Source organism: Sus scrofa, chromosome 5 (assembly GCF_000003025.6).
Source record: "Sus scrofa isolate TJ Tabasco breed Duroc chromosome 5, Sscrofa11.1, whole genome shotgun sequence".
Lineage (NCBI taxonomy): Eukaryota > Metazoa > Chordata > Mammalia > Artiodactyla > Suidae > Sus > Sus scrofa.
Genome location: NC_010447.5, coordinates 30,171,316 through 30,185,722, shown reverse-complemented (window position 1 = coordinate 30,185,722; position 14,407 = coordinate 30,171,316). Strand labels below are relative to the sequence as shown.

Below are 14,407 nucleotides of genomic sequence, written 5' to 3'. Positions count from 1 at the left end.
GGCTGTGGCATAGGCCAGTCGCTGCGGCTCCGATTCGACTCGTAGCCTGGGAACCTCCATATGCCGTGGGTGCAGCCCTAAAAAGACAAAAATGCCAAAAAATAATTTTAAAAAAAGAACAATATTTCCTGTGATCTGCATGAACTCATTCGCACTGCTCAAGCGCACAGTTTTAGTGATTGTGTCTTTTTAACTATGTTTAGTATTTCATAAAATGTAGGAGCGAGAACCTCTAAGAGTTTCCCTACAGTATCATCCAAAAAGAGTATGTGGTGGGGGAGGGCAGAGCGGTGGTTTTGGAAAGGCTTTCCAGACCCCTAGACAGAAGATCACCACCAAAGTTAATTTGTGCACTCATTCACTCAACAAACATACGCTGAGTTGGTTTTGCATCAGTCTCACCTATTATTCTCTCTGGACTCAGGAATATAATCTGTTCAGAACATCAGAGAATCTCTTTGGAAACAGCTAGGTGCTCATGTAAAATCTATTTTCCTGTTACGTTAAGCCTTTCCTTTACCCTTATAAATATTTATTCTCTTCCATCCCATACATAGTGCATTCAACAAAATATTTATTGAGTAGCCAGTATGTGCTAGGATTCACAAAACATTCTTTTTGACAAAAGTCATGAAAGCAGACGTGGCATTGTTTCATTTTCATGTCCCACCTATTGACATTATACTGTCAGCCCCAAACAATCTTGGTCTAAATATACTACCAAGCAGCTTTTAAATGAGATCTAGGAACGGTTGCCCCCCTGTTGTATATACTTTGCATAATCCTTGGGACTGTAATATGATAGATTTTATTCCTGAGATTAGATTCGTTTAGATGGTATGGTTGACCTTAAGGTAAGGAAATTATCCTTGTTGACCTGCTCTCATCATATGTGTGCTTTTAAAGCACAGCGAACTAATTTTAGGAGAGGAACTTAGAGATTTGAAGCTTAGGAAAGGTTTGACTGTCCATTGTCAGTTCAAAGATGGAGAGGACACACGGCAAGGAATATGGGCAGCTTCTGGGAGCTGAGGGCAGCCTCAGGCTAACAGTCCATCAGGAAACAGGGACCTCCTTTGTAAAACCACAAGGAATTGAATTCTGCCAAGAATGAACTCAGAAGCAAATCTTCCCCAGAGCCTCCAGAGAAGTCAGCCAGGCCAACACCTTATTTCATCTTTGTGATACCCCCCACCAGATAACCCGGTCATACCTGCCTTCTGCCCTACAAAACTGTGAGCTAATGAGTGGGTATTTTAGTGGTATGTTAAGTCATTACATTTAGAGTAATTAATTGTGCAGCCATAGAAAACTGATGCAGGAAGAATCAGGTCACATAAACTTGCCTTCCTTTTTCCATTCCATGGATTGCTTCAGAAACATAAATTACTCATACGGTTTGTCTGGATATGTTCTAAGTGGTTGTACCACACCTGCCAAGCCACCTACCTGCTGTATCTCTTTGGGGTTGTAGTAAAGCAATGGCTGGCATGGAAACACATCATCTGTGTCGATTTCCATTTTTTCTTCTTTCCCACTCTCCCTCTCTCTCCCTCTTTTCTTCTCTCTCTCTCTTTTGCTCATCTCTGTGTCTTCCTCTTTCTCTACCACCATCTCAATCTCTATCTCAGTACCTTGGAATTTCTGAAGCCACCATACTGGAGAGACATGGGGAGAGGTTACACAATCAGATAATTCCAGATCACTCCAACCTCTGCTTTAAACCACCCCAAGCTAATGTGAAGTAGATTAGAGAGAAGACCCCTGCCAAGCACTGCTGCAACTACACATTCATGAGTAAAATAAATGTTGTTTTTATTCTTAAGCCACTAAATGTTGACGTGGTTTGTTACAACAGCCACAGAAACTGGCCCATCATTTTTTTTCCTAAAACTGATTTTTTTTTCTATTTACCAACTAATAACTTCAAAGTGGTGGTTTTCATAGCTAGCAATCACTCCATCTTGTCCTCTTTCCACATTAAATGATCACCAAGTCCCTCCGGTTCTGCCTTCTAAATATCCCTTGAATCTGTCTACCTCTACCTCCTCTGTTGCTGCCTTAAAACTCTCCATTTCTCATTTGGATGACTCCAGTGTCTTTCTGTCTGGTCTCCTAATCCTCAGTCTTAATATTTTAAAGATCCATTCTTACAATGTTTCTAGAAAAATCTACTTCTTTTTTGGATGAGTTATATTTATTTTATTAGAAAATGCATTGTAGAAAATGCAGGTGACAAAAGCAAAGAAAAAAAAATTCACCAGTTAACCCACCACTCATTGATAACCCTATAACATTTTAATCTTTCTAGATTCCAAACACCCTACTATAGGTTCATGCTGCACATTCTGTTTCATGAACTATTTTATGTAAATCGTATATCATGAATTTTTTTTCATGTCAATGAATGTTCTTCTACAAGACCACTTCTAATGGCTCCATTATATTCTACAGTATATATATTAAAATAGAACACCTGGAATTAAGCAGACATTTGATAAAATTTCTATGATGTCCTTGAGAAAAGATAAAGAAATATGACTTAGATGCTATGCATTCCTCCGTGCTGACATCAGTTTCAAAGGTGGTCTCTTCCATCAGCATCCTGGCATAATTTTTAAATTTTCAGATATCCTAAAGCTAGAAGGGAATTTGTTTCTTTTTTTAAATGAAATATAGTTGATGTACAATATTATGTTATTTTCAGGTGTACTACATAGTCATTTGAAATTTACATGTATTATAAAATGATCACCACAGTATCTCTAGTAGTTATCCATCCTCATATAAAGGTATTATACTATTACTGACCATATTCCTTATGCTGTATATTATATCCTTATGGCTTATTTATTTTATAAGCGAAGATTCATACCTCTTAATCCTCTTCGGCTTTTTTGTCCCCCAACCTCCTGTCGTCTGTCAACCACCTGTTTGTTCTCTGTAAGTCTGTTTTTGCTTTGTTTTGTTTATTTGTTTTGTGTTTTAGATCCACTGTATTTCATTTACCCCTTTGTCAAAGATAAGTTGATTATATTTGTGTGGATCTATTTCTGTGCTCTCTGTTCTGTTCTGTTGATCTATTGGTCTGTTCTTTTGTGAATACCACACTGTTTTGATTACTGCAACTTCAAGGTAATTCTTGAAGTAGTGTCAGTACTTTGACTTTGGCTCCTCCCTCAATACTGAGTTGGCCACTCTAGATCTTTTGACTCTTGATATAAACTTCAAAATCAGTTTTTTGAAATACATAAAATAACTTTCTGTAATTTTGATAGGGATTGTGTTGAATCTGTAGATCAGTTTAAAAAGAACTGGCATCTTGACTATATTGAGTCTTCCTATTCATGAACATGGAGAATCTCTCCATTTATTTAGTTCTTTAATATCTTTCATCAGATATTAGTTTTGTAGCTTTTCTCATGTAAATCTTGTACATATTTTGTTAGATTTATACCTAAGTATTTCATCTTAGGGGGTGCTAATATGAATGAGAAGATGATTTTAATTTCAAATTCTACTTGTTCACTACTGGCATATAAGAAAGTGATTCACTTTTCTATATTAAGCTTATTTCTCCAACCTTATTGTAATCACTTATTAGTTCCTGGAGTTTGTTTTTTTTTTTTTTTTTGTCATTTGTTTTGGATTTTCTGCATAATCACATCATCTGTGAACAAAAGCAATTTTATTCTTTCCTTCCCAATCTGTACAATCTGTATACTTTTTTTTTTTTTGGTCTTGGGCGGCTCCCGCGGCATATGGAGGTTCCCAGGCTAGGGGTTGAATCGGAGCTGTAGCTGCCGGCCTACACCAGAGCCACAGCAACGCGGGATCCGAGCCGCGTCTGCGACCTACACCACAGCTCACGGCAACGCCCGATCGTTAACCCACTGAGCAAGGCCAGGGATCGAACCCGCAATCTCATGGTTCCTAGTCGGATTCGTTAACCACTGCACCGCAACGGGAACTCCTCCAATCTGTATACTTTTAATTTCCTTTTCTTGTCTTATTGCTTTACCAATTCATCAGTTACAGTTTGGGTTTTCTTACAGCATTGGTTCTGCAGTGGTTTCTGCTCTGGGAATTTGTAATTCCCTGTCTTCACCTGTATCTCCAATTTGTGAGGTAGTGATTTGCTTCTCTTACACACCTAAGAAGAATTCTTTTTAGTTTGTTTAGCTTTTTACTTGTTAGGACAGAATAGCATCTAATAAGCTCCTTACATGCCGGATCAGAAACTGAAAGTTTCTAAAACTGGCTTTTAAATACTCAGATCAGAGAAAGAAATGATATCACTATATTTTTCCCTTGTCAGTATATATCAAGAGAATTATATTTAGTTCCAGGCATTGTGTTTTAAGAGAGATTTTGACAAATAACATGTGACCCAAGTGGGTTTTCCAAACATGTCGTACAAAGACCATGTGAAGGAAATGAGATTTTTAGCCTGAAGTAAGGCTTGTGTCAATATGATCACCATCTTAAAGTACAGCTGTTTTGAGGAAGTAACTTTAGATATATTCTTTATTGCTTCAGGCAGAAGAAGGATGGGTCATCAGATTTCAGCCAAAATATAAGCTAGAACTTTCTAAACTTAGGGTTGTTTGAAAATGCACTGTATAATCTTATTGCATAGTGAGTGAATTCCCATTTATGGAGCGGTTTAGGCAGAGACTTAGCAACTAAATGGAGAGACATTGTGGGGATGTTTGGAGTAGGAGGTGAGATAAGAAAAATAGTTTTCACTCCTTTTGAAGACCAGAACCCTTCTTCAAGTGAAAGCCTACTGAAGGCTTTTCAATCTATGCCTATTCCTGGAAAGACTCTCTAGCGCTTCCCAGAACACAGCTTAAAAAGACTGGATTAGAAGATAACTTTGTAACTCTGATTCAAACTCATAATGTTAAAAAACCTCAGTAACATATGAACATGACTTTTGTCTTGGATACTCAAGGAAAGTATCAGGAGAAAACTAGATTTATCATCAGAAAACTTTTTTAAGTAAAGTCCTCTATCGTATGTGTATCATAGCTGAATAATCATTGCATATTTTAAATGTAACAACTACATTATCACCAAGGGAAATTTTAGTATGTATCATCATTTTTGTAATTTTCTGCAAAGTCTAATTGGAATAAATTAGTAACTGGCAGCTATAATAGTAATAAATAGTAATACAAGTGAATGCTAGAACACCATTTGGTACCAAGCTTTGTTTCAGGTGCTTGGGGAAGGAGGCAGAATTCAAGGAGGAACACTAAAGATGGAGAGAAAAACGAGTCACACTTGGGTGTAGGTTCGGACTTCAAAGCTGGCCAGAATTACATGTTCATAAGCCATTTTAATTTAAAGCAGAAAAGATCGTTTCAAGGATGTGCTGAGTGAGTTCAAAGAAAGAGGAACTTTCCATGGTAGGGGAATTAAGGGAAGCTCCTTGGGAGCCACGGTGTGTGAGCGGGGAGGGCCTCGAAGGACACCTGGACACAGAGATAGGAGGAAAGGGATTTCAAGGAAAGGGATGACTATGAGAAGTACTTCTGAGATGCAAACCTGCAGTGAGTATACAGAGAAAGGTGTTAGGGCATTGGTTAGATGCCAGCTGGAAACAATTCACTACAGATGGTTCTTGTGAAGGCCCTGGACTGCAAGGACCACATATAGAAACCGGGCAGATTTACAGGAACGAATAAGGAATGTTGAGGCCCTAGCAATACAGGGGAGCCATTACCACTCTAGGATTGAAGGGTTACACAAAGGAACTAGCACCGAGGATCCCACTGAGGGTTGGGGCCATGGAGGAGAGACTCTTTAGTGGGAGCCGAGATTGGGAGGAAGGAAAAAAAAAAGGAGTTCCCATGGTGGCGCAGCGGAACCGAATCTGACTAGCATCCGTGAGGATGCGGGTTCTGTCCCTCGCCTTGCTCAGCGGGTTAAGGATCCGGCATTGCCGTGAGCTGTGGTGTATGTCACAGACATGGCTCGGATCCCACATTGCTGTGGCTGTGGCTCAGGCCGGTAGCTGTAGCTCCAATTGGATCCCTAGCCTGGGAATTTCCATATGCCGCAGGTGTGGCCCTAAAAAAAGAGAGAGAGAGAGAAAGAAAAATTGGGGAGGCATGTGACAACTACCAGAGAAGAGGCACCGAAGAAAGGAGTACAGGGGAAGAAATACCCTGACCTCTTTCTCCTTCTGCTCTGCTTTCTTATGCCAGTGCATGCCATGGCCAAACTCAACAAGAAGCCAACAAGCAAGGGAACCTGGCTGATGTAAGCCACTAGCATCGGCCTCCAGGTAGGTGGGGCACAGACAGAGCTGAGATGGACCAAAAAAATGGATCTTGGGTGGTTGGTGGAGGGAACAAAGAACAACCATGAGAGGAAAGATTAGATATTTAGGGAGAAACTTTGAAAATCTTAATTACCACATTAGAAAGTTTCTAATTTGTTTGATAGTCAGTGTGGAGACACTGATGCTTGACCATCAAGAGAGTGACACAACAAAAATTCCAGAGGAGGGCATGGCCAGGTGAGGCAGAACGATGTGTCGTTACCAGTGCTCCATGTTACTTCTTCCATTCTCTACCCCAATTCTTAGCATGGGCATTTCATCTCTGGTCACCTCAGGATTAAAAGGTGGCCACTCCACTTCTAGTCTCAGGCCCATGTCCTCGACAATAGCAATAAGAAGAAAGTGACAAAGTCTGCCAGAAATCCACAGCAGATTTTCATCAGAGTCAACCTCAGCTATAAAGTGAAAGAGGCTGAGAAAAAAGCACATTGTTGCTCTGAATAAGAAAGGTTTTTTGCTTTTTGTTTAAAGAAAGAAGAGGAAATGAAATACTGGGTAGAAACTAACAGCATTTGATATAAAAGGAGAAAAAAGCTTGATGGGAGAAGGGGACCCTAATTCTTAATTATCTGAGCTTCCCATAATTCCAAATTTGGGTGTTCTTGCCTAGATGGAGGGTTTGAGAGAAGTTATTTGGGGAATGAAGAGGTTTTCAGAGATTTGAGACATACTAAATTTTGAGTGACATCAACACATAACTCCTAATGGCTAAGCCATGTTAGAAAACAAGGAAGAGGATAAAACTGGAAATAGAGAATCAAGTGGTAAGGAGAATGGATTATTGTTCCCAACTTCTTGCTTCTATACTTATTAAAATGATACCCTCATACCTTTTGCCATTTGCAAGCCACATTTTCTTACCAGCTCCACTGAAGTTGTGTTTGGTGACATGAATCTTTTGGACAGTGGTTTAAGTGCAGAAGTGACATGTGCCAGTTTGAGGCCACAGAGTATTTCTGTTGGCTGCTTGGGAGTCTAAGCTCCCTGGTCCTAGGATAGGGACTCATGAGATAAGTCAAAACTAATGCGCAGCCAAGCCCCATAGAGCCACAGTCAACGTGCAAACCCATGAAGGAGAAGTAGATGCTTGTGGTTGAAGCCACTAAAGTTTGAGGTTGTTTTTATTATGCAGTGCTGTGCGGTGGAAGCCTAATTAATATGTGTGGTCATTCTCAAGTACGCAAGAATATATGAGAGCTACTTCTCCCTTATTAGGAAGACCATGATCAAAAAGATAGATAAAACTAGTTTTGGCAAGGATATGGACACTCATACATTGCTGGTGGGAATGTAAATAGGTACAGCCTCTTGGGACAACGGTCTGGCACTTCCTCAAAATGTCAAAAGTAGAAATATCGTATGAGCCAGAATTCTACTCCTAGATATATCACCAAGAGAAAAGAAAACATAGGTCCATACAAAAATGTATGGGTGACTGTGAAGTGTAGCATTATTCACAATAGCCAAAAAGTGGAGACAGCACAAGTGTCTGTCAACCAATGAATGGATAAACAAAATGTGGTACATTCATATAAAGGAGTATTACTCAGCAATAAAAAGGAATGGCATACTGACACATGCTGCAGTATGGATGACGTATGGGATGACCCTTGAAAATACTACGTTAATTGAAAGAAGCCAGACCCCAAAAGTCACAAATTGTATGATTTCATGTATATGAAACTTCCAGGAAAGGTAAATTGAGAGAGAGAGAGAAGAGATCTGTGGATTGCAGAGTATGGGGAGAAGGATGAGAAATGACTGCCAATGGGGAAGGGATGTCTTTGGGGTAATAGCAATATTCTAAAGTCTGTTGTAGTGATGGTTTCACAACTCTGAGAATACACTAAAAACCAGTGAACTGTGTACTGTAAGTGGATGAGTTCTGTGGTATGGTTTAAAACAAAGAACAAAGGACAAAGCTGCAAACCTGCCAATAAGACACAGGCTGTGAGCTGTGGGCCATACACCAGTCACTCTCACCTGATCTGTCTGACAACGGCATATGTGGTTGCAAAAGTGAGTCTGGGTAGGTGGGTCTTTGCCAGACAAAAGGAAATATTGCACACGTGGCACTAACTTGCCTGTCTAGGAAAAAGGCAGGTATTAATGGTTTCTTTAGCACCCTACGTGACCTTACCTAGTAGGTTTCAAACCCTGTAAAAAATATTTCCTTTAATAATGTGCCCAAGGTATTCTTGAAGAAAATCTAATTGTAGAACAAACAATTCAGAAATTTTTGGAGGAAAATACAGAAAGCATGGTCATCCTTCTTTACCCCAGCCTACTGACTCCATATACTCTCCTCCCAGAGGTAATCACTGGAAACAATTGATGTACTATTGCCTTCTAGTCCTTTGTTCTAAGCATTTGCATAAATATATAGGCAAGTACACAGCCTTACTTTTATGTAAATTGGACCATACTAAGCCCATTGTACTGAAACTTGCTTTTTAAAAAACTTAACATGTTTTGAAGCTCTTTCCATGCATTTTTTTTTTTTTTTTTTTTGTCTTTTTGCCATTTCTTGGGCCGCTCCCGTGGCATATGGAGGTTCCCAGGCTAGGGGTCCAATCGGAGCTGTAGCTGCCGGCCTACGCCAGAGCCACAGCAACGCGGGATCCGAGCCGCGTCTGCGACCTACACCACAGCTCACGGCAACGCCGGATCCTTAACCCGCTGAGCAAGGGGCAGGGATCGAACCCGCAACCTCATGGTTCCTAGTCGGATTCGTTAACCACTGTGCCATGATGGGAACTCCTCCATGCATTTTTTTTTTCACCTGTATAGTACTTTTCCATAGTATGGTTGCATCATAGCTTGATTAGCTATTCCCTATGGAAAAAGATCAGATTGTGCCCCGTTTAGTGCTATTACAAAACATCGATAAAGGTGTTGTTGATATACACATCTTTGACCATGTGTGTGATTTTTTTCTGCAGGATAGTTTTTTAAAGTTACAATTCTGAGTTGAGAATGCACATCTTAAATTTAAAGTCACTTTTTAGAAATCAGTAGAAACTTTTTTTCCAAATAAACCTTTACATGGAAGCCCAATATATAGAAAGTTAAGAGAGAATGTATTGATCTTGAGCAGGGAAGCAGAACTCCGAAGTGCTAACCCCTCAGCCTCTGGCTTTCACTGCCCCAAGGCACCTTCATGGAACCCTAGGATTCCATAGATTAAGACTGGAAGCCATTGATGTAATGAGCCGAGCTGACATGTAATAGTTCAGAATGTAAGGGTGGATTTCACACTTGGTTTTTTTATAACAAATTAATTCCAAATCAAAGAGTTTTAGCTACCTAGAACTGTAGTGTATTATTATTATTATTATTGTCTTTCTGTCTTTTTTTTAGGGTCCTCCTGCGGCATATGGAAGTTCCCAGGCTAGGGGTCCAGTCGGAGCTGTAGCCACCAGCCCATGCCAGAGCCACAGCAACGAAGGATCTGAGCTGTGTCTGCGACCTACACCACAGCTCCTGGCAACGCCGGATCCTTAACCCACTGAGGGAGGCAAGGGATCAAACCTGCGTTCTCATGGATGCCAGTCAGGTTCGTTAACTGCTGAGCCATGACAGGAACTCCTGTGGTGTATTATTTTATGTCCACCAACAGGACCATTGTCGATCAGGATGACTTTTGAAAGCAGTGGAATTTCAGAGTTTCTAGAGAGAAGAGACTTCAGGGAGATAAGTTGATTGCAAGAAGGGGCTAGATTCTGCTACTGCAAAGACATAGTAAGCTGCCTGCCTGCACTGGCTTTGAGGAGCTGAGAGTGAGTGACAGAATAAAGCATCTCCCTCCAAGCTACCACTTGGTGTGACCATATCATAAATGTTTCATAGATCAAAACGAGCTGTCAGGAAAACAGAATAATTCAGAGGCTAGATTTTGCACATCTTTATTACCTATGGTTCTATGTTAAATTCCAGGCTTTGAAATATGAGTTTTGAGAATGCTTACATAACTATCAGCTACAGGAATACATCTGGATAGCAATAAGTCTTTTGCAAGCCAACACAAAACATAAGGCAATGTTAGCTAACGCTAATGAAACCTTTAAAAAATGAAGTTCAAGAGCACAAAATACTTCCAAGCTACTCCGTTCAAATATACCAATACACATCATTTAGCTTGGAAATCATCATGAATGTACAGTCCCCAACTCCATCTTATAGGAAAAAAAAAAAAAAATAAGTAAAGTTGGCTAAAGCTACGTAGTTGAGGCACCTATTATCTGAAGCTAAAGTCTGGCTAATATTTAACAAAATAAGACAAAATAAAACCCCAGACATTCAAAGACATCTCATTTTCACTCCTTATCACAACTATTTATTCCCTCATTGAGAACAGAGGCTGTGTCTTCTACCTCTACACCCTGTGGGTCTTGCATAAGAGTCAGTAAATCTTTGATAAATGAACAAAAAAATAGCTGATCACCACCAAATCTGAAAGGAGAAAGTACATAATTTAAATATTCTGGCCACCTAAAAGCAGTTCTTAATAAGGGAAAGATCTTTTAAAGAAGCAAACCAGTTATTTAAAATTTAAAAAAAAAAAAGCCCCTTATAAAACTCTCATATACTATGGAAAGATATAAAATAATCTAATTCCACTCTCCAGAGGTCATATCTGTTCGTTTCTTGTTAATTCTAAATGTTTTATGCATTTGTGAATCTACTATAGAGAATACCTCTTACTCTTTTGGCCACATAGGATCAGCATCCTCTCTGTATGCTTTGGGAATTCCTACATATTTAATGGGGCACATCTTGCCTCAGTAGTGAAAATTTTCAGTAGTGAAAATGCCAGATATTCCCTTTCTTGGCCTCGCTTGCAGCAGAAGGAGAAACACACAGCCTCCATCACTTAGCCCCCCTAGACTTTAGAAGATAGGACTCAAGAGCAAGAATCACAAGGAATCCGTGCAGGCAAGGATGGGGCAGTGGCTGCATAGCGTCAGCAGTTGGAAGCAGCATTGGGTTGATGGCAGGGCACCAGCAGCATCCAGGATTTCCCAGGGCAGCTACCTGGTGTGGTCTGCAGCATGGTTCCTGGCTGTGTACTCCCAAAAGAGTGTGTTCTGTTTGCACTTGGCCCAGATCTCACTGGATCCCTTTTTATTGTGTTGTGCACCTTTCCCAGCCAGCATCTTGTGCTTTTTACTTCCCCAAACTAGTATCTACATCTTTTGCTTAAGGGCTGTCCTACAGCTTCTGGAGCCAGCTTTTGCCAGAATGCAGGGAAAGCCAGAAGCAGTGGGAATTTGCCTTCCTGCAACAGCTTTGCAGTGACTCAGAGGTGCAGAGATGGAAAGCTCAGCCCCTGCCCCTTGGGTTGGGGCCACATGGAGGTGTAACTTCCGCTTAAGTGTTTTTTTGTGGGATCAGGCTGTAACTACCTGGGGACTTTGGCTTGAGACTCCTTTGCGAGGCTTTCTTCCCTTCCCTGTCCTGCTTCCTGCTCTCCCTCACAGGTGTCTCCTGGCATCATTTAATAAATCACTAGCATACAAATCTTCCAGAGTCTGCTTCTCAACAGTCTGACCTAAAACAGCCAACTTTCTGGAGATTCTGAACCAGTCAAAACTCTTTTCAAAAACTCCCCCATTCAGGGAGTTCCTGTTGTGGCTCAGTGGTAATGAAACTGACTGATATCCATGAGGACACGGGTTTGATCCCTGGCCTTGCTCAGTGGGTTAAGGATCTGGCATTGCCATGAGCTGTGGTGTAGGTCACAGACGTGGCTTGGATCCTGTGTTGCTGTGGCTGTGGTGTAGGCCAGCAGCTACAGCTCCAATCTGACCCCTACCCTGGGAACTTCCCTATGCCAAGGGTATGGCTCTAAAAAAAGCAAAAAAAAAAAAACCCACAAAAACAAAAACAGATTCCCTTCTTACCCCCCCTTTCTGGTGGTTCCTTGAATTTCTCATCAATCTAGAGAAATGGAGAAATGGAATTGGGCCCATGCAGCTTCAGGGATAATCTATATTTGGCCAAAAACAATCAGCACATTCCTCAGAACTGGGTTTGGTTCATGGGATAATCACAAGACCAAATCTGGCAAATGAGGGCAACACATTCTGGGCCTTTTGTTTGAACTGTATTTCCCCCACCCTGGATTGAACCAGAAATAGGTTCCTAAATTCCAGCTGTAGGCAGCCTTTTGGGGATTTGGAAGGGGCCTGGAGTCAGTAGAGTGGCAATAGAGCAAAGAAATGGAGAGAGGGATGCATTTTTGGAGACCTGGATAAAGCCTTGCCTGAAGAATTGTTCCTTTGTACAACCCAACAGATTTCCTGCTTTGTTTGAGGTGGTTTAGGTCAGGCTTTCTGTGTTTCTACCCTGCAGGTCTGTTATGAGTTTAAATGACCTAATAATATATGCAAAATGCTTAGAGTCATGCCTCTATGTGGCATCCACAAGATTATGGTGGCAGAAGTATTAGGCATCATCCGTCATACAGGACACCGAAATCTTCAGTTTATCTTGTTTGACTCTGGTGCTCACGCCAGCTCTTATTCCATTCCCCATTTTCTATGTGATTTTTTTTCTTTCTTTTTTTTTTTCTTTCCTCTTTTTACGGCCAAACCTACAGCACATGGAAGTTCTTGGGCTAGGGGATGAATAAGAGCTGCAGCCGCTGGCCTACGCCACAGCCACGGCAATGCCAGAGCCAGGCCACATCTGCGACCTATGCTGCAGCTCACAGCATGACCAGATCCTTAACCCACCGAACGAGACCAGGGAATCAAACCCACATCCTCACGGAGACAACACCAGGTCCTTAACCCGCTGAGCCACAGCAGGAACTCCTTCTGTGTGATTCTAACCACTCTTGAGTACCCCCACTACATCCTCACCCCCCTTTCTTCCCATTTTATGATGCTCTCCTGCATCATTTCATCTTTCTCACCTTCTCTCTCTTCCCCAGACTTGAAGTGGTGAAGAGGTACAGAGTTTGGAATCAGGGAGAGAAACTCTGGAAGGTGACAAGAATGCTTTCAAGGACTTGTCGGCCAGATCTCTTTCTATCTTGTATTCAAGTTAATCTATCTCTCTTCTTTCTTGGAACTTAGAGTCACGAGACTCCAAAGCCTTTGTTGTCAATAAACAGAGAAGAATAAAAGTTAATGTCATGTTTCACCATACTGCCTGGGGAAGCATGTGAGGGTTCCCAAACGCCCTGAATAGACATCGAAGAGAAAGGCAGATGGCTTTTCCTTTTAATTCATTCATTTACCAAGGACGCTATACTGTTTTATATTCTTTTACATTTGCCTTTCCAGATGAATCTTCCCGTTAAATATTTATAATGTGAGAGTACTCCTCTTTGTTCAGATAAGCAATCACGTAGTACAAAAGAAAAATTCATTGAGTGGCTTCACAATATAGGCAACTGAAGTTTTAGTGGCTTGGCATCAGAACTTTAGGAAAGAATTTCTTTCATGGTGCAATCCTAGCCTTAAAATGTACATTTCTCCCAACTCTCATTACCAAGAGATAGCATAAAAATGGCATTAATACTGATATGATAAAATACCATTTTATGAATACAATGCAGTCTTGATTATGAATTTGACTTCCCCTGGAACACGTAATATACACAGACGTTTTAAGTGGGAACATTCCAGCTTAAATTTTCATGCAGGATAAAGATATAGAGTGATTCACAGGACAAGTATTTTTCTCACGAAGTACTACTTAGGATTCAAATTTATTTTTCCCTGCTTGTGTCTTCCCAAATCATTATTCAAATCACTTGATGGTCATCTTCTGACTTTTCATATCCTCATGATTTGTTTGCTCACACACACGGTCAAAAAATAACTGCTGATGGTCTACTCTGTGCAAAGCAGTGTGCTCGGTGCTGATAAGGGGGAGAAGAGAGAACAAAAGTAAGTCATTTCCCCTAAAGAGCTTACAGTTGATTAGGAGCAGACCCAACATACAAATAACTCTCAAAAATAATGGAAAGAGACTAAATAGGGGGCAGGGAGAGAGAAGCAGCCCAGGCCAAACAAGGACTGCTTAATCAAAGAGAGAAGTAGG

The 14,407-nt window shown here is 40.8% G+C and overlaps 1 long non-coding RNA gene across 2 annotated transcripts in view; it reads left to right on the top strand.

Moving 5' to 3' along the window:
* Positions 1 to 14,407, top strand: part of LOC106507220 — a 102,517-nt gene that overhangs the window by 64,340 nt on the left and 23,770 nt on the right. The window contains exon 3 of one of the 2 annotated variants that reach the window (XR_002344006.1): positions 6,216 to 6,295. The exons of the other annotated variant lie outside the window; for it this stretch is intronic. This is a non-coding gene — a long non-coding RNA (uncharacterized LOC106507220). The remainder of the gene's footprint in view (positions 1 to 6,215; positions 6,296 to 14,407) is intronic. 2 annotated transcript variants of the gene reach the window in all.